We start from the raw sequence: 23,543 nt of genomic DNA, 5'->3' as shown, positions 1-23,543 counted from the left end.
GAAAGAGTGCACTGCTAATAAGTGCATTATAAGAACTTGGAAAGAAAAATGTAAGGCCATGCAACTTCATAACAAAGTCTGGATTGTAGCTGACATTAAAATGATGAGGTTCCAAAGCATGTCTGTGTTAAAATAAAATTTCAGTAGACTATATACATACAGACAACATACATATCCAAATGCTCACTCACTCTCAGTTAAAGTATTTTTGATCGAACRCTGAAGCAATGTTAACTGCTAAACAGAAAAGAAACATGTTTACAGATTCTGGTTGGTTGTATCCCCTAGCAGTGCTATAGGTAAAAAAATATTCCTTAAAACCAACACCAAACCCAACTTAACTATTGCCAGCAGATGGCCAAGATTTGACAAACGCAATTAATCTATATCCTATCATGAAGTTTATAAAGTGAGTTAAGCAGTCAGTTCACTACCTAGATAGGTGATTTTTCTCAGATGTTTCCTGCAGGTATATTTTCAGCTTATAGTTACCAACACAGAGGCTGACCAAACGGAAASGTGTCAGAATATTGCAGCTGGACCACTCCTACAGGACTGCTTGTAGTACTGCATCCAGATTCTGAACCTTTTACATTGGCAAGAAGTATCGTGGCTGAGTATTCACACTGCACTCAGATGAAGAGGTTCTTACCAATGGGAATAAGCACAGAATAGTTCTCAGCTTAGAAAGAAGAGAAGAAAGGAGAGACTAAACAGAAATAAATCTAAATAGAAAAAAACCCTATCCAAATAGAAAAATAACTTTTACTTGTAAACAGAACAAATTGAATTTAGATGCACTGAGCTAATAAATGTAGAGCCCCATAATTCAGTTTTTACAACCCTATAATTCAGTTTTTACAAGATAGAGCTCCATACTTAAGTGTAAAATAATCTCGTTGATACACCTCTTGCCTTTTCTTGATCAAGATAATCACATGGGAGATTGTATTAATCAAAAATGGCAAATCTGGACATGTCAGGAGATTTAATAATTTCTGTGGGGTTTAAGTTCCTGTCGCTCTGCTAATTCCTCATGGTTATTGTGAAATTTTGGCTCTGTTGAAGTCCACAGGTGATTTACTACTGAGTTCATTATATTAATTTGATATACTTTAATTAAAATATTAATTAAACTGTAACAGGGGACTAGAAATATGTTGTATGAGATCCGTTTCACAGTATGACATGTTGTTCCTCATCTTCAAACGTAGATTTCTCAGTAGGATTACCCCACATACGTGGGTTTTTTACTTTTCCACTGATGGAGACAACATACTTTTTTTTCCAGGATTGCTCCTAAACTGAGAGTTATTTGGATGTTTTTCTTCACTTGTAGTAAACCTTTTAAACTATATTGGTTAAGATTCTTAGAAAGCTTCAGAGATAGAAATCTTTGAATTAGAAGTTATGATTCATTATTAGTTATAAAAAAAATTTGCAGCAGTAGGCTATTAGAGCAGAGCCCATACAGCTAATGCTTTTCTAGTTCTCTTTTATATAACCCCGTCCCTCTAATAGAAGCTATTAATCAATGGGCTCAGAAACATCCTCCCTTGTGAGTAAATCCTGCAAGCACAGGCAGCAGGCATGTTCCAAGAATCAGAAGCTGTAAAAGCAAATGAGGTGTAACTTACAACGGGACTTCCCTGTGGCTTTCACTGTCTTTGAAACAGACACAACTAGCAACGTCTGGGCACCTGCGTGCACGCGTGCGTGCACACACACACACACACACACACACAAAATCAGGCCTTCAAGTTATCTGTACTATGAACAATTCAGAACATCATAAGAAATGTAGCTTCTATTCATCTTCTGAAAGCATAAATACTCAATGAAAGCATATGGTAGATTTGAAGCATTTACTGTGATGTTCCTTTTGAACCCCAATAGGATACTAATGGATGTGCCAGAAAAACAATCAAAGCACAGACAACCTGGAATGCCCCCTACAAACAGGTACCTCATCGAATTTCAATTAAGGATGAAATGCACTGGAGCAGAATTTGATCCAGCTAATAAAAGTAATAGCAACAGTATCCCAACACATCCTCCAAAACATCCTGAAACATAATGAAAGTCATGTTTAAATTATCTGCATTGTTTTGCTAAAGACCAGAGGCATGAGTTTCTACAATTCCTTGCCATTATTTGTCAGGTTTGTCAGGTTAACAGAAAACCTGTTAACAGGGGAATCTTCCTCCTATCCCCTCTCTAAATGATATTATTGGCATTCACATTTACAGCTGGTGCCCGCTGGCAGCCATATCCTGTCTGCAGGGCTTGATAGTCTACCAACACCTTGTGTGCGGTAGCCACTGCTCATAGCATGATTGTTAATAAAACATTAATCTCTAATGTTCTCAGTAAAACATTAGTCATTAAGAATTAGCCTCAATAAATTGTGCGTAAAGATGGCCTACAAAGACCTTGCTAAACTGAATCAAGAATGATTCAAAGTTGACCTGACTACTACTAACTCAGCAAGCACACATCGAAAAAGAGCGACTTCTAATGAAGAGACAACATGAATTCCTGTCTATCTTCAAAGAGACCAACAATTTCAGTTATGTATTTCTATGAAGTAAATATAAAGGATGACATTTAAATCTTGGATAAATGGGTCATGTGACCTCTGAAAAAGTTTAACACTTCATCAGCTAATCTTAAAATACAAAGTCTGATATCAAGCTATGCAAAAGTTAACCAATTCACACACCTTAACTTATTTTTTGTATCTTTACATCGTTTCTCCTCTTTCACTTTCTACATTTGACCATTTTTTCAAATTAATTGACAGAAACTGCATCTCTGATTTCCAGAAACAGGTAATTTTGACTTATTCGTATAAAGGTATTTACTTATATCTTTATGTCACACATGTTGGTGTTGGTGATGGAAAATTTCTTCCCAATCTTGTGGAACACAAGCTCCACTTTCATATGTGCATTTACTAACTTTTATCCTACCTTTTGAAAATATCACAAATGAATTACAGCCTCCTTCTCATTCATTTCCAGTAACAAATATGCATCCAGATGATAAATGCTCTGAATTTATATCCTTCTCTATATGTTAAGTCCATCCTTCACTTAGAAGAGCACGATATTAAGAAAAATAGTTTGTCTACAGTAAGACAAACTTACTTCCTGATCATAAAGGTAAGCAATAGAAGCAAGACAAAAGCGCTCCCTGTAGAACCCAAATATTACAGAGAAGTATTGTGGCTTTGAAACAGAGGGCTCCTGAAGACTGCTCCTGTAGCAAGCTGATAGTGTGCAAGATGTGGCCCCTTGACATTTGTGTTTGAATTAGCAAAAACAGTATTCCCTAATGGCTATGGGAAATGCTAATTTGAGATGATTATAATGTATACAGAAAACCCAAAGGCAAGAAGATATTATGGACATGTCTGATCTGATAAGCTTTTCTTATTCTGTTTTTGAAGTCAGAACTTGAAAGTCAGCACTTACAGCTTCTTACATGTTGTACTAGAAGAGGATTTTATGGATCAGGGATTTTTTTCTGTTGTATTATTGAACCTCGGCCTAGTGATACTAGTTTTTACATAAATTCTGGTCAATTCATTCATCTAAAAATTCCCTTTGGCATTCTAATTCATTTTTCTGCCAATAAGTCATAAATTCTTTTAGAAAGATTTAATAAGAAGACCTTCAAGTAGGTCTGAAAGGCTAGCCTAGCTAATCACAGTAKGGACATTAATACATATTTTTTCAAATTATAGTATTTTTATTTTAACTTACTTGCTCTAAATCTTTACTTCTTACAGATATTTTCATACAATTTTTAGAAAAACAAGGAGCAAATCAAGGAGCACATATGATTCACAGATGTCTTCAGAGGCTTATTGAAGACACAGTTTAACAGATTTGTGGACTAAACCTCCAACATGTAGAAGTATAATCAGAACTTTCCTGTAAAAATAAAATTCTGGAAACTGAGTTGTTTTCTTTTTTTCAGCAACATGTACAGATGTATATTTATTCTATGTACTTGTTGCTTCTTGATATTTCTGTTTAAGAAGAGTGATGGGATTTGCTGTGCAAAAAAGCTACTTCTCTATCTACTTTCAGAATAGACAACAAGGGTAACTTCCAGGGTGAAAATTAGTCTGTCAAGATATTAGAATAGGAAAGGCCTGGAAAAGTCGGAGAATACAAATATACAAATCTTTTTAAGTGTTTTGTTTGTTTCTTGGCATTTAAACTTTTCTTTGTCAAACTGCATCTTTTATCGAGATTTCCTACAACATGCGGTGATACTGCAATGATAAAGCACAGGTAGTACTTCAGCAGGCCTGGTATGAATGGAGAAAGAGATACAGGGAAAATAAAGGATGAGACAGACCATGAAGTCTGGAGGCCTAAAGCATCGTTTGTAGTCAAACACCAATAGCCCAGTTTGATGATTTTGAGAACGATGTAAAACATGGGGTAACTCTTTCCCATTCCTTATTCTGGAATTCCCATGTACCGAATGCCCAACCTCCCTGGGACGCTGGCCAGCACTGTGAATAGAGCTGGCTGAAAATAACTTGGTGCCAAGAAGATGCAAAGGGCAATCACTTAAAGTGAAAGACACTATCAGAAGATTTAGCACAAGCACGAGATGACTACAGAAACAGCAAGTGAAGAATATATGTATTTCAAGTGACAGCTAACCGACAACTGCAAAGCAAATTCTGCAGTTTATAGTGCACATTTCATTAGATACAATAATACGAGATGGCTATAGGTGAATGTATTTTAAATTTGTAATGATTTTTTTCAGTATTATTAAGGAGTTGGAATCTGGACAGAGACTTAGCCTGATTTGCTGATGTGCAAGTGTCAAGAAGATGAGATAATTTTCCCCAACTCATCTATTTGTGCACCAATACGTCTGTTGGGATATATGCTAAGGAATAAGTAATTGCTGTACTAATCTTAGGGACACATCAGAATACAAGAGAGCAGGGGAAGAAGTTAAGAAAGAGGTAGATCCCAGAAAAGCTCAAACTCTTAGATGGCTTGGCTCTGCAAAATAAAATGCAGCAAAGATTAGTTGCCAGCATGCAAAGAAAGAACTCAGGGAAAACGCACAAAGCGGCAAGGCAAGGTTGACAAAGCAGGAGGGCAGGGTTTTTCTTGCTGCCAGACTCAGACAAACTCAATACAAAAACCAGAAACAATACTATTTTTTATTGTAACATAAATAACCCTCTTTTATATATGRAAAACTACCACAAAGCCAAGCAGATGTATGCTTGCACATATAAGAACAGAATTTGGTCTATGTCTACTAACTTCCCTGTATCACGCAGTTTTCAGGAGCTGTTTTGACAGTCATAGTTCTGATCTTCTTTCAGTTTATGAGTTTAAGTTAGATCCTCAATTTTTATTTTCTATTTCCACATTATTACAATTTTTTGTACTTTTATAATATTAAAAAGGCCTCACAAATATTTCAAATTCACAGGCAGATATTTCCTCAGTTTTCCAAAACAACCATTAACTAATATTTTATAGATTTTCTAGTTGAGTTATCAATTGCTGGTACTGTGAACTGGCATTGTCAAGGCCTATAGAGACACTGGAATTTGCTCAATATTAAAAAACTTCCATATTTAAAAACAGTCACAGGATTAAATATGTTGCTGCAGGTCTAAAACATACAGAGTATTTAGAATAGTCAGTCTCCACATGAAAGAAATGCATTGCCATTTTATTGTTGTTGTGAAATAAATTATTTGAATCAACTGCCATCATGATCCTTCTTTCACATACTAAGCAAAATTGCAATGCCAATTTCTCTAAGAATATATGAATGATCCAGATAGTCACAGGTAACGAGTTGTCACAAGGTGAACTACTGAGGTTAATAAATGCTCTGGAATAAATAAATAATGATCCCTACTGCTGTTTGGACATAAGAATATTTGGAGGGTTGTCAGAGTTAAATCTTTAAGTTGCTAACAATCTTAGTTTTTGTTCTATTTTATTCCCCCTCAGTGTGGCCAGTTTCCAGTACTGCACAAGCTAGGACTATATTATCTCTTATGTATGACTTGTTCCCTCAATTTAAGCCTGTGATGATTTGTTTGAAAATTTGGAAGACATATCTTTTGCAATTAGAAACGGAAGTTTTGAGGAATATGGTAATTCCTAGTTCCTTAGCAGCTCATTTTGAAGCTTCACATAGATGTCTCCTATACGAATGTCTTTACCCTCATGTTGGAGACAGCCTTTTTGTCAAAAGAATAATGCAGTCAACCATCATAAAGAAATATGTGTGAAGAAGCCAGACCACACCCTCCCCGCCATATAAAAATGAGTGCTATGATGATGAATGGATTAGATATTTCTATGGGCAGCCGATGCAGAAATACTGGAGATCCAAATATCAAGACTTGATGGAAATAAAGAGAAACAATTATGAAATACACTTAGCATCAGCAATCTGATTGTCAGTATTGGAGGGAGAAAGGTGCATTTTTATGGATATTYAAGACAGCGAGATAGAATGCAAAATACTCTTTTCCCCCTATCACTCTCTGTATCCACCCTTTCCTGTTTCTTTCTCCTCCACGCTTTCGCTCACGATGCACAAACCCTGCCCACACAACACGAAACAGAGCATGAGCTTTTGGGGCACAGAAAAATAATTCTCTGAGGGAGACTCTGGTTGTTTAAGCATCTGTGGAGCCACACAGCCGTAGATGCGGCCAATGAAGCTGAGGAAAGTGGCACTGTCAGCACAGCCGTAAGAGCCTACCCGATTCAACTGGGGCTGCTATAGGAAACACAGCTCCAGGGTAAGCAAGGCTATTCTGCATGCTGAAACTTGAGTCTCCGTTCTTTGGTTTCAGCATTTACACCCAATGTGCTTGTGGTAAGTGGACTCAACCCTTAGTTTTTATCATTTTAGAAAATCAAATACATGCTTGAAGTCGTTCTATCCTCAATTTAGAAAGAACTCCAAACTCCTAAAAGACAATGCAATTTTTTCATAACAAGCTATTTCTCCTATGAAAGGGCCAAATTTCCATAATAGGAGACTCTGTCAACATAAACTGCTTACATAAATGTTACGTCATTCTGTTGTCAAACAACTAGATTTAAACACAGAGAGTAGAAGGCCTAAATATTACATCTATGCAATAACTTATTTGTTTCTGAGTTAGAAAATCTGGAGTGACAAAAGCTTGATTCTGCAATTCTTACTAGGTATTTATGGGCAAATAGAGAAGACATTTCCAAAAAAGTGGCCTTTAATATAAATGAATTTGCTGAGTTGCTGTGTTCCTATCTGTGGGGAACAAACAAAAGATGTCTTACTTAAACTAGTCTTTCTGATCTTACTAACGTATTGCACGCAACGTTTTCATACTCCACAGGTACTGCAACACAGCTTTGTAACATAGAGTAATAGCCTTAAATAATCTCTTAGCTCAACACAACAATTTTTCCTAGGTTAGAATTTCATTTGGTATGAGCATGATATCATGAACATGATATCATGTTCCTATTTAGGATCCAAAATTTCTGAGACCATCTCTGCTTGCCTTTCTCTCTTTCACTCTGTTATTAAATATAATCAGAAATGTTCCTGATGTTTCACGATAACCTAAGAAATACACTTTGCCTTATACCTGACCTGCAGTTTACCTTAAGGTGATGGAGCTACTTCCCRTGATGTTTTGTTCAGAATTTGGAAGGATGCAGTAGTTGTAATGTTCCAGAATCAAAGGACAACAGATTATCTTTCCTTTGAATGATATTTCTTTTTTTTTATCATTTAGAAATAAAAATCTTTATCTCTAAATATGAAATTCTTAAGTAATAAGGTAAGTCACTTAGCTGGATTCCAATTGTACAATATCTAAAGAAAGAAAGGAGGAGAATTCAAAAAAAAGGAAAGAAAGAAAGAGAAGAAAGCTCGCAAGATGTTAGAATATTAGAAGAACTAAGCAGCTGTTGTAAATGTAACCTAAAATATGGACAGAAGAGGAAATAGGGCACTGAGCAAAACTCAAGGATTTTTAAGAAAAAAAGATATGTGCGTATGACTTAGCAAAAGTTGTACTATACACATAAAGGTGGAGATAAAATATTTCCCCTGGCATGCATCCTCCAGTTCTTCTACATAGTAGAGAGTGAGCAGAAGATAATTTTGCCTCTCCTAATAAAGTCAAAATAACATTAATTTTGTTTTTAATAATGGCTGAATAACTACTTGGATATTTGTAGTGGTATGGTGTCCATCCCTTCTGAAAAAGCTGACCTACTATTTTGTTAAAGTCTACCCTAGCATGGCTGATATGACCCATCTGACAGTTGGTTTTTCAAAATTCTGAGGACCTCACTGTTACAGGAAACCCATGGGTGCTTTAGGTGCTCCAGAAAGGCAAAGGTGGTTTCCAAATGAGCTCCCCAAAACATCTGAAAGTGGATAATTTTGCAAATTCTGTGCTCGGTCCTTAAAAGAATCCTCATTTGAAGGGAGCAAGTCAAACTAAAACGTTGTTTCTATGAATCTACAAGTAAAAAAAAAAAAAAAAAAGTCTCTCTTAAAAATAACTTTATTCATCAGATTTTATGTGAACTTCAGAAACATTCTTTTTTCAAATTATATTTTTAATTCCAATATGCTTTGATACCAGACTCTTTTAGAAGAGTGAGTGCAGTTACTTGGAAAATGAAAATAATCCTTACAGGAAGCATGAATAATGTCATCATTTCTTTTACCATATATGATAAAGTCACAATTTATATTGTCTAAAATTTCATATCTATTTGAGCTAAGACTAAGACCATTCCCTTCTTACATGACTTGTAAATTGAGTTTCAATTTTGGCCAGATGGGCAGCTGGAATATTGGATGAAATTCATGGGAAAGAAGCAAGGGAACATTAATAAAACATCAGTGTACTCAGTGGATTCTTGATTCTGAAAGGCAATGAGGGCAATTTAAGCGATCACTTGATAAATGCAATACCACTGATGATTTTGGTAGAACTATCCAGTGGATGGGGTCCTTATAAACGATTTTTCTGATCTCCTTATTGTTGAACTCTCCTGTTATCCTATACTTCACAACTACCCTATCACTTTCTACAGCGTAGACATTTGTTGCCACAAAAATCTGTAGTATGTCAAATGTGAGGGCAAAATATGCTGAAACTCATCTCCAAATAGGAGCCACAATGGCAACTATGTTGATAGTATTACTCACATTTGATTTTTAATGTAAATGAAGCAAAAAAAGGAAAGTTCTCTCTGCTGTGCTCAGGTGGCACTTCTCTGCAGAATTCAGTGGTATCAGAATTCAGATTCCAGTTTGCCACAGATGAAGACTTACAATAGTGACCATATACATTAATTACTGTCCTGTATGTTTGTAACATGGACAAGAATACCACGCTTTGTTCAAAGGCATTGGATTTGGCTGTGTTGAACTTAATAAACTGTAAAACAGTTTAGGTAATGAAGAAGTTGTTAACAGCAGATTGTGACTAATTTTCTGTCTGCTGCCAGGAGAAATAGCGTTAATTCCCATGCCAAAACCCATAAATCTGTGTGATGAAAAGGTAACTTTTAGAGGAGTGTTCTCAACAGAAAATGGAGGATAATGGACAGTCAAAAAGGAGAAATTCCCCTTTAATAKGATCTTTCAAAAGATGACTCTAGGAACTGAGTAGCTCAGAGGCATTTGAAGTTCTTCCAAAGTCAGAGATGAATAAGGCCAACTGTCAAAGTACTGTCAGTAGATGACAATTAAAGAGTGACTACGGAGATCTGGGACTTCTCTACTAATTGTTCTCTACATTTTAAGTATCTAGACCTTTTGAGTCTTTTTAGAGAATGGTTTGATTATTTTCAAGCTAATTTTCATCATCTATCATAAGACTTCAATATCAAACAGACATTAAACTGCTTTTTGCTTTATTCTTAACAACATTCAAAATAGTTTTTAACTAACACTCATACAACAACAGAAGTCAGCTCAGGCTTGTTCGTATTAGTAGTAGTAAACATGATTACAGGAAAAAAAAGGAATAGGCCAAGTGATACTTTGCATGTTTCAAAATAAATCACAAATACCAATTTAAAAATTCTAATATAGGGAGACCAAGCTGTAGTTACATACTAGGCTGGAGATGCCCTAACAGGTTAAATTCAGGGAGGAGGATGAGAAGGAAAAGAATACATCTGTGGTGCATATGCAAGCTTCTTTTTAAAGCAAGTTTCTCCCATAGATAAAAAACTGCAAAAACTGCAACCACTACAAGGAAATCTTAACACAAATAAATAAACTGTTCAGCAAATTCTAACAAAGAAGAGGTGCAATTTCTGTAATAAAAACATCCATGCATAAAAAGAATCCCACTCTTTGGCACAAAAAGGTTATTAAAAAAGTAAAGCAGGGAGTGCTGTTAATTTTTTCACTTCTTATCAAAATAAGAAACAAAGGTAGTGCTAAGTCCATTGGGAGGGATGTCAGAAGAGGATTGCTAGAAGATTTGGAAACTTCAAGGCTGAGTGACAGTTAATCTTCCAATTCAGGCTCAATAAAACAAAAAGATCTAAGCAGAATTTTCAAAACGATCAATACGTGATTGGAATCAGTTTTTCAGTCATCTCTACCTGCTAGCAGGTGCCCAAAGCAGGTGCCTTGCAGTTCTCATAAGCAAAGTGGGAATTTTTTAGTGGTTGTGAGATTATTTTTTTCTTAAAATGCATTTGAGCTTTTCTCCAAAAATCAACATTTTGTTTGAAATACAACTGTTCATGAGAAGGTGCTCATTTGGACAAAGCATTCTTTGGAAAAGTTTGTCAGGTTCAGGATGGCATTTCTGGAGCTGCAGGTGGAGATATGCCTGAAAAAACATTAGCATATCATTTAAGCTGTGGAAGATCTAATCTGAGGCCACAGCTCTGTGCGAGGCAGTGGGAGTTCAACTCAACCCAATGAATACAGAGTTCAGTGCTTGGGGACACTGCAAGAGTAATCATCCTAGAAAAGTCCATACGAGCAGAGAGGAGACTTGGATATTTTTCTCCTACATGCTCTAACCTGCACTAACCACAGGCTGCTGGCTACTCTTTTCTCAGGTAGAATGTGTAAATATCTCCCAGAGAACTCTAGTGCAGAGCAATTTTTTAAATCTGGCCATTTCATTTAGAGACTAAAGTTGATTCAAGCTTTTTTTGAAAGCTTGACCAATCCTATCAGCTCTGATGATGTTATATAGTGTGAACTCCATTCAATATACTCATTGATTCCCGTTGCCCTGTTTTTTGTTACCATTCTATTATAGAAGAGATATCTTGGAAGTGGATATTACTATTATATATATAGTTTTGTGGCTCAGTGAGACAGAATGTCTCTGCTCACTACATGAAAAATACCCTATGATACAGCACAATACATTTTGGGCCCTAAATAAGATGACCATTTCTCTGTTATTTATCAGCCTTTTAAAGCATTACTTACATAGCTATGTCACTGAAGCACATCATGGTGTTCAGCAAGTGAAATCAGCCCCCTCTACGACAAACATGCATACATTTGCAGATGCGAGCACATAAGCTGAAAATTAACTGAGAGATTGTGATTTCAGATCAGATCTGTTAAAAAGAAGAAAGAGAATGCATCACAGTTTTGTGGGGCATCAAATTCAGCTGGATGTTATAGCAACAGAGAGGCAGTTGTGAAATGCAGTTGAATGGAATAGGTACTTCTAAAGGCTGACGAGCCTAAAATTTGATCTAGCTGGTGAAGAGAAGGAGTGATTATAAGACCTGAAAGCTCAGTGGGTCTGATCTTCCATAGATATAAATTGACGGTGTCCTATTAATCTCATGCCATTTTCACATCTAGTTCAAATTGATTTTTCTTTTTATGTTCTGTTTTTAAAGTAGTCCTACAAAAATAAAGCAATGGTGTTCCTAACAAATCTCCTTGGTAAAGAAATAGTTTCCAATTTTATCTTTTCAGCTGGGACTTGTAGTTTGCTCAAAATACAAGATTTTTTTAAAAAATAACATAGTATTAGCTTTTGGAAAATATACTACTTTCAGCACAGTAGTTCTCTCTTCACAGTATATTGTTTTCCATGTTCTTTAGTATTATAAGGGCATTTTCAATGTACTGACAGAGAGTACTTTAATAACACCTTCCACAAAGCTTTGAACAGGCAAAGCTCCCGCCTCTCCTTTTCTGATGTGTGCAAGCTCTCCTTTCTTAATCAGGACTAATCATTGTTTTCCTGGCTGTCTTATGGTCTTCTAATGACCATATTGATTAAACTAGCGATTCACTGCCTAATCAAATTTATGATGGCCATTCTGCTGCCATTTGAACACTGTTATTAATAGACACTCAGATATTACAGCAATGTGTGAAACAGAAATGCCTATGAATAAGTAATACTGAGACAAGTCTTATCTTCACATTCGAAATCAAAAATGCCAGCAGCCTTTTTCAACATGCTTAGCAGCTAGCACAAAGCCAATAGTGTGGTGGGTGACTCATGGAAAACAGAAAACTCCATCGCCATGATGATGTCATGAGTCTTCTTTTACATCTTCCTGGGTGGCTATGTGACCTGTCCTCATCTTTCCTTGGAGCTTTGTATGCAGTAAAACCTCATTCTACCTAACTTTCTCAGAGATTTAAAATCAACTATAAGTGGTAAGTTGAGTGAAAGTCAAAACTAAACATCAAATATTGCCCGTGTTCAGAGTCTAGGTGCAGCTGCAGAGACACTTAAAGCAGACAGCACTGCTACATCCTTAGTTTCTGGTGCAACCTGGTACTCTTCTACAGAAGTATTAAGCAGATGCTGTTCTCTGAGGCCCTCTAATCTCAATTCTAGTTCTATACCAGGTTCATCACACATAAACAGGGAAAACAGCTCCACCTTTGGATGATAGCCGAGYGCACGGGAAAGTACTAAGTAATTTCATGTCAATATGTATTCGTTTCTAATGCACAGACAGCCACCGAGGAATTCTCATCGCTCTTTCCAAGGGATGAGTCCTTGCATACAAATGGTAGCTTTTCCACCCCACATTAGGAAAAATAAAACAAACAAACTCCAGTGCTTAGTCAATCTTCACAGGCACTGAAGGAACTGGGTCATGGGAACTCTCTAATAAGTTGAGGTTTCTTAATTTCAATTTTATAGATGTGCGTTTCTTGGAGCTGTCTCTGGGTTGCTGTTCTTTCAGTAATAACATACCTGCCTCATACTTTATTCTTGGAAAGGTAACGATCTCCCTTTCCAAACCCTCTTTCCTACATCCAGATRGTAAGCATCATAGGCTCTGCTCTGAAAAACCATATAGTGAATTATATACAGGTCCTGACAGCATTTGCCCTAGAAGTGTGCTTTTATGCCTCAATGACAACTAACTAAACTTAGTTTGACTGGAGATTTGCTGCTCTACTTTTAAAAACTTTACACTGCTAGTATTAACACACACCACAGTGATATATTAGCTGGTGAATTTTCTCATACCAGGAATTTTTGTGGTTAATTAGTATAAACCTCCCAGCTACAGAAAAAGTATCTCTGCAACTATCTTCTTCTAAATATTTGTTTCCTATTTTCAATATAATGTACTCAAAGAAAAATAAATCTTGCTGTTTGTGTCTGCGTGCAACTCTTCTGTAGCTAAACTATAACAAATTTATCTCTCTCTATGACTGGGTGAATCCTAACTGGTCATCCTCATCCATTAAGAGGGCGAGATCACCAGCTATGTTTATCCACCCAGGCAACCTGGATGTCTTATTTGGCCGGACCGCAAGCTAGCAGAAGCATATCATATACCACCATGAGACTATGTGGCCTAAATAAGTAGCTAAACTGAGTTCCCATCCATCCTCACTCAGAACTCCCCCGGGAAGGAAGAACAGAATAAGAAAATYAGACTCACTGGGGTCCTATCATTAGTTTAATTCCTTTCTGTTCAAGGCATTATATAAAACATTCATAAGGTGTTATATAATAAAATGACATCTATAAATTTTTTTACTCTCTAAGAACAAAACAACTGAGAAGTGTCTATCAAAATTACAGTTCCTATATCCTACAGATATCACACTATTAAATGTATGCATAAAAAGACTTTTTATTCATTTGATCTTTTTTTTTTTTTTGATAACTCTCCCTGACCAAACTTTTCACTTAAAATTTTGCCACTGAAATCTGGCTTCTGGAACTGCCCTCTCTAATATCAGATCTTGCTCTGATTTGTTAATTTTTACCTTAAAACTGGAGACTTTGGAACAGACAGCTATCACTAGCCCAGCTCTGAGCACTGTGAATCCTAGCCATATATCTGCTGAATCCTGCGTATTGTCTTACATGAAAACAGAAATGATAAGTTCAGAGGATCAAATACGGTTTTCTAATGTGATTTTCTTGTGATCATTAATGCCACTGGAGCATTAATAATGGTAAAAATAAAATTAAAAAGTGTTCTAAACAATTTTCTGGAAGATATAGAGCTTTTTTGTTAAAAAGTCTTACAGCAATTGACTTTGCATTTTAAATTTCCATAAATTATTTAAATTGACTAAAATATAACCAATACATTCTAGCTCTCTCAATATTTAAGCAAAGCCAATACTTTAAACTTAACAAATACCTAGTACTAACAGAAGACACATTTTTAAAACTTTCCTACTCACTTACTGTGAAACCGGGGAAAAAAGTTATCACCGTCCCCTTGCCCCATTGTATCTGAGGGCCTTTGTGGTGTGCTGGTTTGTGACTATGACTGTTAAGCTTTAGCTGCCTAGATACATGCGCCCAAGGTTAGTCACAGGAAGAAAAAGCATCAAAACTTTTGATCTACTTTTGGATACATAGCCTGCACATTTGTGTGTCCCAGTGCCGCCAGGGTGTAAGTGCTCAATAACATCCGTTACACATCCTTAAGTTCGTGACTGAAAAGTGCAATTTCCACACTAGATGTAAAGCCAACATTTGACTGGAAATGCAAAAAAAAAAAAAAAAAAAAAAAAAAAAAAAAAAAAAAAAAAAAAAAAAAAAAAAAAAAAAAAAGAATGATGTCCCTGCAAGGATAAGCCAGCTCTTTGGCTGAGGATCAAGAAAAATGAATGGTATAATTCCAACATAGAGATTCCCATCTTCTACCCAGTATGGATGTGGGAGGAGGAATACTGAGCCATCATTTCATTACAAAACACTTAATTTTGTTCTGGCAGCTGGTAGGACCCCAGCTGTCCCTTTCACTTTCACCCTGTGACAAACACATGGAGCGTTGTGATAATTTCAGGCACAAAAAGGGAGAAAAGATGAACAATAGTGAGTTGCTCAGAATGCTCATTTGCATGAGATGTCATTCTGGCTCCCCCAAACGATTTGTCTTTCTGTTAGCCCAACTGTATCAAGAGTTTTTGGCCATACATTTAGCTTGATTACATGACAGACTATAAGTCTTACATGTTTCTTAGGATTAAACAAAGAGGCACTGGACTGTACTCTGCTGACAGTAATAAGATAGCATTTCTGCTTCATAGARCTACTAGAGAGGAAATTACCAGTGCAAGAGAAGTTTTTCCCTATAAGACTGAAAAATTACAAGAAAATCATATATATGTCATGAAAGATCAATTTTCAGACTTTCTCATTAGAATACACTTTAACTATTGGTAGAAGAACCATGGGGCGAGTGGAAAGGAACTACAAATGACTGAATGTCTCAATTATACTTCATAATTGCAATGAGGACACTGGAAAATCAGTCTGCCTCAGTGATCTACCCAGAGGTCTGGCAAGGGCACACAGAGAGCTGAGTTTCAGAAGAGAAAGGCACATAAATGTGGAGAGAAGGGAGGAAACAGCTGCTGCTACATGGTATATTTTACATACTGGGTTACAGAATTTAACATTTCACATACACAGGATGGGACTCAGTAGAGTATGCATTACTCTGCTAGAATCACTGGAACTTCACTGGTGACAACTCTTGTCCACTCTATTCAAATAAACTTATAATGAACAGCCATTCATACAGCACGAGACTTCTGCAATACAAAATCCTTTTTTGAACAGTGTGCCTGCAAATGTCAGTAAGCTTTAGCCACTGCAAAGGGACCAGCCTTAAATTTTATTCGGTTTCAATGTTGAACTGAGAATGTTCAGAGAATGCATTGTAGCTAAAGTGGAAGTTCATTAGTAAAGTAGAAAAACAGTTATTTCTTCAGCTGAAGTCCACTTATACTTAGCACTGCTTGTAGTAGCTGCTACAAAATATGGATGTAGCAACAGGTAGATTTCAGAGCTTAAAATCTGAGATTCACTAGAAAGACATTTATCAAAAGAAGTACTTCTAGGAAATTATTACAAAACCAATGTCTTACAGATTACCTTTTGGAAACTTGGATTGCTTCACATAGCTATATGGTTGTTCCTTACAGAACAGACTTCCTCTTAGTCAAATTTACTAATTTAATCTTCTAACAAATACTATATTAATCTTTTTAAACTCAGGCCTAGAAAAGCAGTGCTTTAGTTTTTGAAAACAGCTGGCAATTCACGTAAGGCTCTTAGGAGGGCTGGAGGACAGGATAGTATGGAGATTAAAGAATAATAGTTCAACGAACAATGTTTGACTTTGAGTTACTGGATGACATGAAAAAAATTTATCCTTTAGTATCTCGAAAGAGATGTGACATTAAAGAGTTTATCTGTGACAACCCTCTTTGTTCTTGTATTCATCTGTGAAGATACAGCAAAGGAAATGGAGGATCTGCAGTTATGCATTTGCAATACACAAAGTCCTTGTTTTCCCACTAGGCACTGCAGAATAGCAATTGTCCATTCACAGCACATATCACATCCTCTGCATTTCAGAGCTAATATTTTTGTAGTCCTTCATCTAGCATGTTTGAGCCTAGTGTAGTAAATTTTTGTAGCCCTTGAAAGTACACTGCATGAGGCAGGTTTGTTATATGAATTGATTTTTCAGGTATGATTTGTTCAGTTAAACTACAAGATTTTAAAATTGTAGAAGGTTTATATTTACAGTAACATCTCAGAGCTATAWGAAGTCTCAAACTGTGAAAAAAATAAGATTGCTAGACACTGAGTATATCTGTATTTTAATCAAATTAACAGAAGAAATTGGCTGTATTGACTGAAGTAATTTTTAAGATCACTCACACACACACATACATGAACTCTGACAAGTGGCTCCTCCTCTCGCATGTTAGAATCACACTCCTGAAAACAGTATTAGTTTTATGCTAGCAGTTGCTTTCGTTTCCTGCAGCACACACTGTTCACGGTAATGCTGCAATACTCATTCAAGTCAGATCACTAGCTGCTTGAATGTGAATTGAAGCTATATGCCATTAAATAGACATCAGGCTGCACTACTTCAACTTCCAATTAAATTTCCACTTTTCTCTGGTTAGGTCGCAAAAGCTCTCTGAAAAACTGATGTTGATACAAGACGATCAGCTCCCTCCCCTCCCAYGGAGGATCTGCTTATAAGTTAAAGCGCAGGCTTCCTCTTAATTTTGAACTTCTGAACCCAAATCAAGTAAAGCATCTTAAGCATGTAGTAATAAAATGCTGTGGGACATGTACTCCTAAAAATGATGCTAATATTCTTTTCTGCTCGATGTATTTGTTTCCAACTCTGCCTCTCTCTGCTCTAACTCTCAGAAGAACTCGCAGCCCCCTCCGGATAGGAATGAGTTTCTTCCTCCCTTCATCTAAGGCAACCAAGTGCAAGGTCTCCTCTCCTGCCATTGAGCAGTAGGACTACACAGCGAGATAGCAATCACACTTTCCTCAGTGGGGCCAGAAAAGATTACAGCAACAGATTCTTTCTGCAATCTTCTTTTGCCATAAAATGGTTAAATCAACATAAGTCAGAATGTTCACCTAGTTTGAACAAAACGAAAAAAGGGAGGAAATTCGAAAACCGGTTGCTGTAGTAACAATCACCAGTAAAAATCTTCTCCTTTAAATGATAGTATTATCTCCCTCTCCCCCTCGCAGTTTTAGTTCCCCTTTAAAAATAATCATGCTGCCTCTTTTAGATTTGCTGTACATACCTCAACCATTAAACAAGACATTTAACCATAGTGGCAGTTCTGTGACCTTTGAATGCCGTGAAATCTCTAAGCGGTGCAGCTTGTTCATGAAGACTTGTACTGCAGAATCCAGTAACTGCATCCAGGATTGGAATACAATTAAGTAACAACAGCAACCAAAAAGAAAAAAAAAAGAGAAAAGAAAAAAGAAAAGAAAAAAGAAAAGAAAACCTCCCCAAGCCCCCCAACCCAGCCAATAAAACCACCTTAAGAAGCAAAAAGAATCGGAAAGAGAGTGCACTTTTCTGCCAGTTAAAGGGCTGGGATAGAGCTGAGCCTGCTGCAGTCTGACTGACTGTGTTAGCAAGCAGAAGGCCGTGCACGGCTGGGAGGTGCTGTCAACTGCCACAGGCAAGGAAAAGCAGACCAATCGGCTTCGGCACTGTCAGCTCAGCGGAGTGAAGCCTTTTCTGTTTATGTTTCCTCATTTCAAGAGTGACGTCAAAGGGTTTAGTTTTTCCTCTGCATGTGCTATTAATTTTAAACGACTACTATGGGAAGAATGTGGCAGCGATTTAGGCAGGCTACCCTACTCAAAAGAAACCAGAGCCATAATTTATCTGTCCTGGATTTAGCTTTGAAATATATTATAATGAGAGGAACCAGAAAGACCCAAAATATCCACACAAAATGGAGAAAGGCTATATTTATGCAAACATACATTGAAGTGTTCTTAAATACACCTAAACTATTTCCCAGTGAAAGCTGTTATCTATATGGATAGATCTGTGGCAGAAAATTGGACCAGATTCTGCCCTTGCCCTGATGTAAATCAGGAATTGCTTTTCTAAATTCCATGATGTTACACTAGTGTAAACTGGCAAAAAAGAGATGAGAACAGCACTACTGTATGCATTCCTTTATCAGTCAGCTCTGGTTAGAATACAAATTAGCAAAATTCTGTCATTACCAGGTCAGAGTCACTGACGCAACTACTTCAGGTTGTGCTGCTCTAGGCAACCATCCATTGCACCAGCAAATCACAGCCCAGACAGCACTCTAATAAGAGATCTGCTGTAAACCAGCACACTGTATTTTATTTCATACTGAAGCCTACARTAAAAAGCAGGAGGCTATGTTAAAGCCTGGCTTCCTGTATCACCATATCTTTACCAAAAGGGAAGATATGCAGCTTAGGTAGAAGGAAAAAACAAGCAACATCTATCAAGATCAATTAGCATCAGCCACAGAGCCCACAACAATGCAAGATAATTGATAGGAGATCAGTTGACAAGAACAACAGTTTAGTTGTCTTCATCACTTTGATTTTATTCTTTTCTTCTTGTAGGATTACTTTCAAAGAGATTGGTTTATGAGGCATAGTTCAATCCTAAAAAGTCCTAACAGTCTAATATTTAATTTTAATATAAATGTAAATGCTTCTGAAAGTGAGAAGACTGACAGCTCTTAAGAAAGAAATCCTCCACTGATCCAAAGAACAGGTATGAAAATAGTAGAAGTAGTAGGAGCTTCTCCGTGACAATGCACTGATGGCTACCCACTGAGGCTCTCAAAAAGTGGTTCCAGAGAGGCCTAAATATTAAATGATTCTTTTCATTGAAAAATATGCCCATGATATCACTGCTAATGTAATCAGCTTTGCTAACAAATGTAAAGGTTTATGGTGATATTAATGCTGAAAAAACATATTCAAAAGTATTAAATAAGTTAAAGATTTAAAAATCAATCTGAGCTCATTAAATTCATCTGGCAGTACTTCAGAACTGTATAAAGCAATCTGAAATTTATAAATAGGAATATGGTTTACAATATACAGAAAATCATCATATTCATCTTCACTAAGCATTGGTGAGGGCTCAGCAGAGCATTGCACATTGGGAATTTCATGTCAGGGACCAATTTTAGGAATGTCTGTTAAAAATGGTATGGTTCCAGTATTACTGGAAAGGCTCCAGCAAGAATGTTCAGAAGTCTGGAGCCTATGAGAAAGGCTGAGATTGATATTGTCTTGTCCAAAAACAGAGAGATATAAAGGGTACGTCTATTCTAAAAAAGCGCAGTACTATTCTTTCACCTGAAGACATTATCTGATCACACTTTGAAGCTCTTTTAAAGCCTTCATGACAACATGACTGCAGCTGAACTGCTTATTAAGTCTCAAACTGTGCTTGTGAATTGTTTAGGAGAATGCCCAAATCCTGTCAGGGCCCATTCTAGGAATATAACATTACAGATGACCAAGCGTCACTGTTCAGGCCTTTGTACTGGCACTATTTAGTTTGCCAGTATAGGTAGATGTTATATGCAAAGATGAAGTGAAACATTTTTTCACCATATTCATTGTGGTTAGAATGAGTAAATTGCAGCAAAGCTAGACTGGACATAAGAAAATCTAAAGGTAGGAGAGTGAAGCGTTGAAATAGATAGGCTATGATAGTCCACAGTGTCCTATTACTGTCTATTTTTAAAAGTAGGATTAGGCAAACATCTTTCAAGAGCAGTTTAGATACAGGTGGTCCTACTTTGGAGTATTGAGACAAGACTAGGGCATTGACTAGGGCATGAGTGCAGCTAGCAGAAGCAGCAATCAGGTACAGCAGTTTGTGCAGCAGTTTGTGCAGCAGGGTGCAAGAAGGCACCTTCGTTTCCAATCCTAGTAGTGTATGCTTCCTCAGATATGGTCATGACACGCTGCAGAGCACATTCCTCAGTAGCTGTTGGAGTCACTGCATCAGCTGTGTCAGAGGCTTTGGTGCAGACAGGCCCTCTGACAGCAGATGCAGCTCTATGGGTCCCAGGCTGCAGGGAGTGTTGGGGCCTCTCCGTGAGGTCTGGGCTCACAGTCAGCTCTGCTGCAGGTGTGCTGTTGTTGATGAGTTGTGTTGTCAGGTAAAGGAGTTACAGGTGGAAGTCAGTAGGCTGCATAACATCTGAGAAGAAGAAGAAGAAATAGGGTATTCTCGGAGATCATACAGCCCTGAGCACCAGAGTTGCCAGAGGGCTCTGTGTTGAGTGAAACAGTACATCATAACACTGTAGATGAAGGCTGGAAACTTGTCACTTCTCATAGGAGGAGAAAGACTCTTACTCCTCCTGAAGATCTGCAATTGAGGMACAGGTTTAGTGCCCTCCAGGCTGAGGAGGAGCTGGGCATGGCTTCAAAGGAAGCAACTGGGCCGACAGACTATGTGCCCTGTGGGAACACCCAGAAGAAGCAGGGAGTGATTGTTGTGGGTGACTCCATGCTGTAGGGGACAGAGACACCTATCTGCCAACCTGATCTCTTGTCCAGAGAGGTTTGCTGCCTGCCAGAACCTCAAATGTGAGAAATACAAGAATATGTCAGGGAAAGACTGCCAAGGCTTGTCCATGCATTGGGCTATTACCCTCTGCACCTAGGGAAGAATAACCCCATGCACCACTGCAGGCTGGGGGTTGACCTGCTGGAAGGTAGCTCTGTGGAGAAGGGTCTAGGGGTCCTGGTGGACAACCAGTTGACTATAAGCCAGCAATGTGGCCAAGAAGGCCAATCGTATCCTGGGGTGCACTAGGAAGAGTGTTGCCAGCAGGTCAAGGAGGTGATCCTGCCCCTCAACTCTGCCCTAGGTGAGGCTACTTCTGGAGTCCTGTGTCCAATTCTGGGCTCCCCAGTACAAGAGAGATATGGAGCTACTGGAGAGAGTCCAATGTAGGGCTATGAAGAAGATTAGAGGACTGCAGCATCTCTCTTATGAGGAAAGTCTGTGAGCAGTAGGCCTGTTTAGCCTGGAGAAGAGAAGACTGATGGGAGATCTTATCAATGTCTAGAAATACTTTAAGGGACAGTGTCAAGAGGATGGGGCCAGACTTCTTTCAGTTTGTGCCAAGTGATAGAACAAGAGTCAATGGGCACAAACGGAAATACAAGAAGCGAAATAAGGAAAGACTTCTTTGCTGTGAGGGTGACAGAGCAGTAGGCCAGGTTGCCGAGAGAGACTGTGGAGTCTTCTTCTCTGGAGATATTCAAAATCTGCCTCGATGTGATCCTATGCAATTTGCTCTAGGTGACCCTGCTTGATCAGGAAGATTGGACTAGATGATCTCCAGATCCCTTCCAACCTCAACCGTTCTGTGATTCTGTGATTTCTGAAGTTCTTTCAATCCCATTTTTTTCTGTTTTAGCATCATTCTAATACTACATTGTGTTGCATGTCCTGGCATGCTCAAGTTCTGTACAAAGTCACAGAAAGCTGCCATCATAGGGAAGCTGGAGGCTACTTCAGCCTCCAAGAATCATTTGGCCTTCTGACAAAAAGTGGCCACTGAGGTTGCAATTTTTTTTTTTTTTAATGCTTCAACGGCAAAAAAAAAGGAGTGGTCAAAAAGCACATATGATAACATTTTCTACTTAGACAAAGATAACGAATATAAGTATGTAAAGATGGGAAGCTGAATGCACAGCTCCAAACAGCCAGCTGCACTCGGATGTGCTGGGGCCTTGCGGGAGCGCGACAGCAACTGGGGATGTACCCAGAGTTTGCCAGGATCTAGAGGGGTGCCAAAGAAACCTTTCAGAGACCCAGCTCTTTCTGCTCAGAAGCATTTCCAAGGCCACCAAGGCAAGCAGAGATGCTGGGTTTTAGGTGAAATGGACCCAGCTGCTGAAGCCAGGCAATGTTCAGACACCATGCCCATCGCGTCCCCTGTCCCAGAGAGCACTGGCCTCTCCTCAGCACRTGTCTGACCGCCTCTGGCTTTTCCCTGGAGCCTCTCCCACATTGGTGCCTTGCTGAAGCAGCTTGCTGAAGCCTTGCTGCCGAGTAGTGGCTCTCTAACCTGAACTCATTTCCTGTAGGATGAGATCAAGCAATACCCCGTCCAGGTTCCATCAGCTAGTGAAGAGGGCCTTGGCTGCTCAGTGGGTGAGTTTGCAAAAAAAACTGTGGAGCTGCTTTTGGCCATGGTAGATGCTTGGTAGCGATGCTCTCAATSTCCTTTTGTGCACTTGCCTAAGGGCACTTTGCCAGGAACTCTTTGCTCTTCCAGSTGAGCTGAAAGCTCCTGCTCTAGACTTGGGCTTCTAAGCCCTGCTGCGGGAAATGTCCTTTGGGGAGCTGTTCCCTGAAAGAGGGCTGCAGACATCAYCGCCAACCAGGGAGAAGGTCCCCTCAGAGGGCCTCCTCAGTAACCTGGTGTCGGCTTCCCATTGGCTCTTAGGGTTTGCTTTGCTCCTTCACAGAAGTCGCTTTCCCACACACTCCTTGGCCATCGTTCTCCCTCAAGARCTGTCAAGGTTCAAAATCAGGACTTCAAGGAGAACGGCATCCAACCTGCAGCTTTTCCTTCCCAGAGTGGYGTTCGGAAGAGCTTTCTGAGCAGGCACTGGAGTGTTCGTGGGAATGCCAGGAGAGTGACCTTCTGGACAGCTCACTCTTTCCACTCACCAGTGAGACTGC

The 23,543-nt window shown here is 38.3% G+C and overlaps 1 long non-coding RNA gene across 1 annotated transcript in view; it reads right to left on the bottom strand.

The window, feature by feature from the left end:
* Positions 1-18,404, bottom strand: part of LOC146592310 (uncharacterized) — a 60,110-nt gene extending 41,706 nt beyond the window's left edge. The window contains exons 1-2 of the long non-coding RNA XR_014896607.1: positions 18,354-18,404; positions 18,109-18,223 (exon numbers count right to left, since the gene is read on the bottom strand). This is a non-coding gene — a long non-coding RNA (uncharacterized LOC146592310). The remainder of the gene's footprint in view (positions 1-18,108; positions 18,224-18,353) is intronic.
* Positions 18,405-23,543: the final 5,139 nt, after the last annotated feature.

This window comes from Rhea americana, unplaced genomic scaffold (genome assembly GCF_003343005.1).
Source record: "Rhea americana isolate MKP2758 unplaced genomic scaffold, rheAme1 scaffold_337, whole genome shotgun sequence".
NCBI classification, from domain to species: domain Eukaryota; kingdom Metazoa; phylum Chordata; class Aves; order Rheiformes; family Rheidae; genus Rhea; species Rhea americana.
The sequence above is the reverse complement of the archived record's forward strand: the minus strand, read 5'-3'. Positions and strand labels throughout refer to the sequence as shown.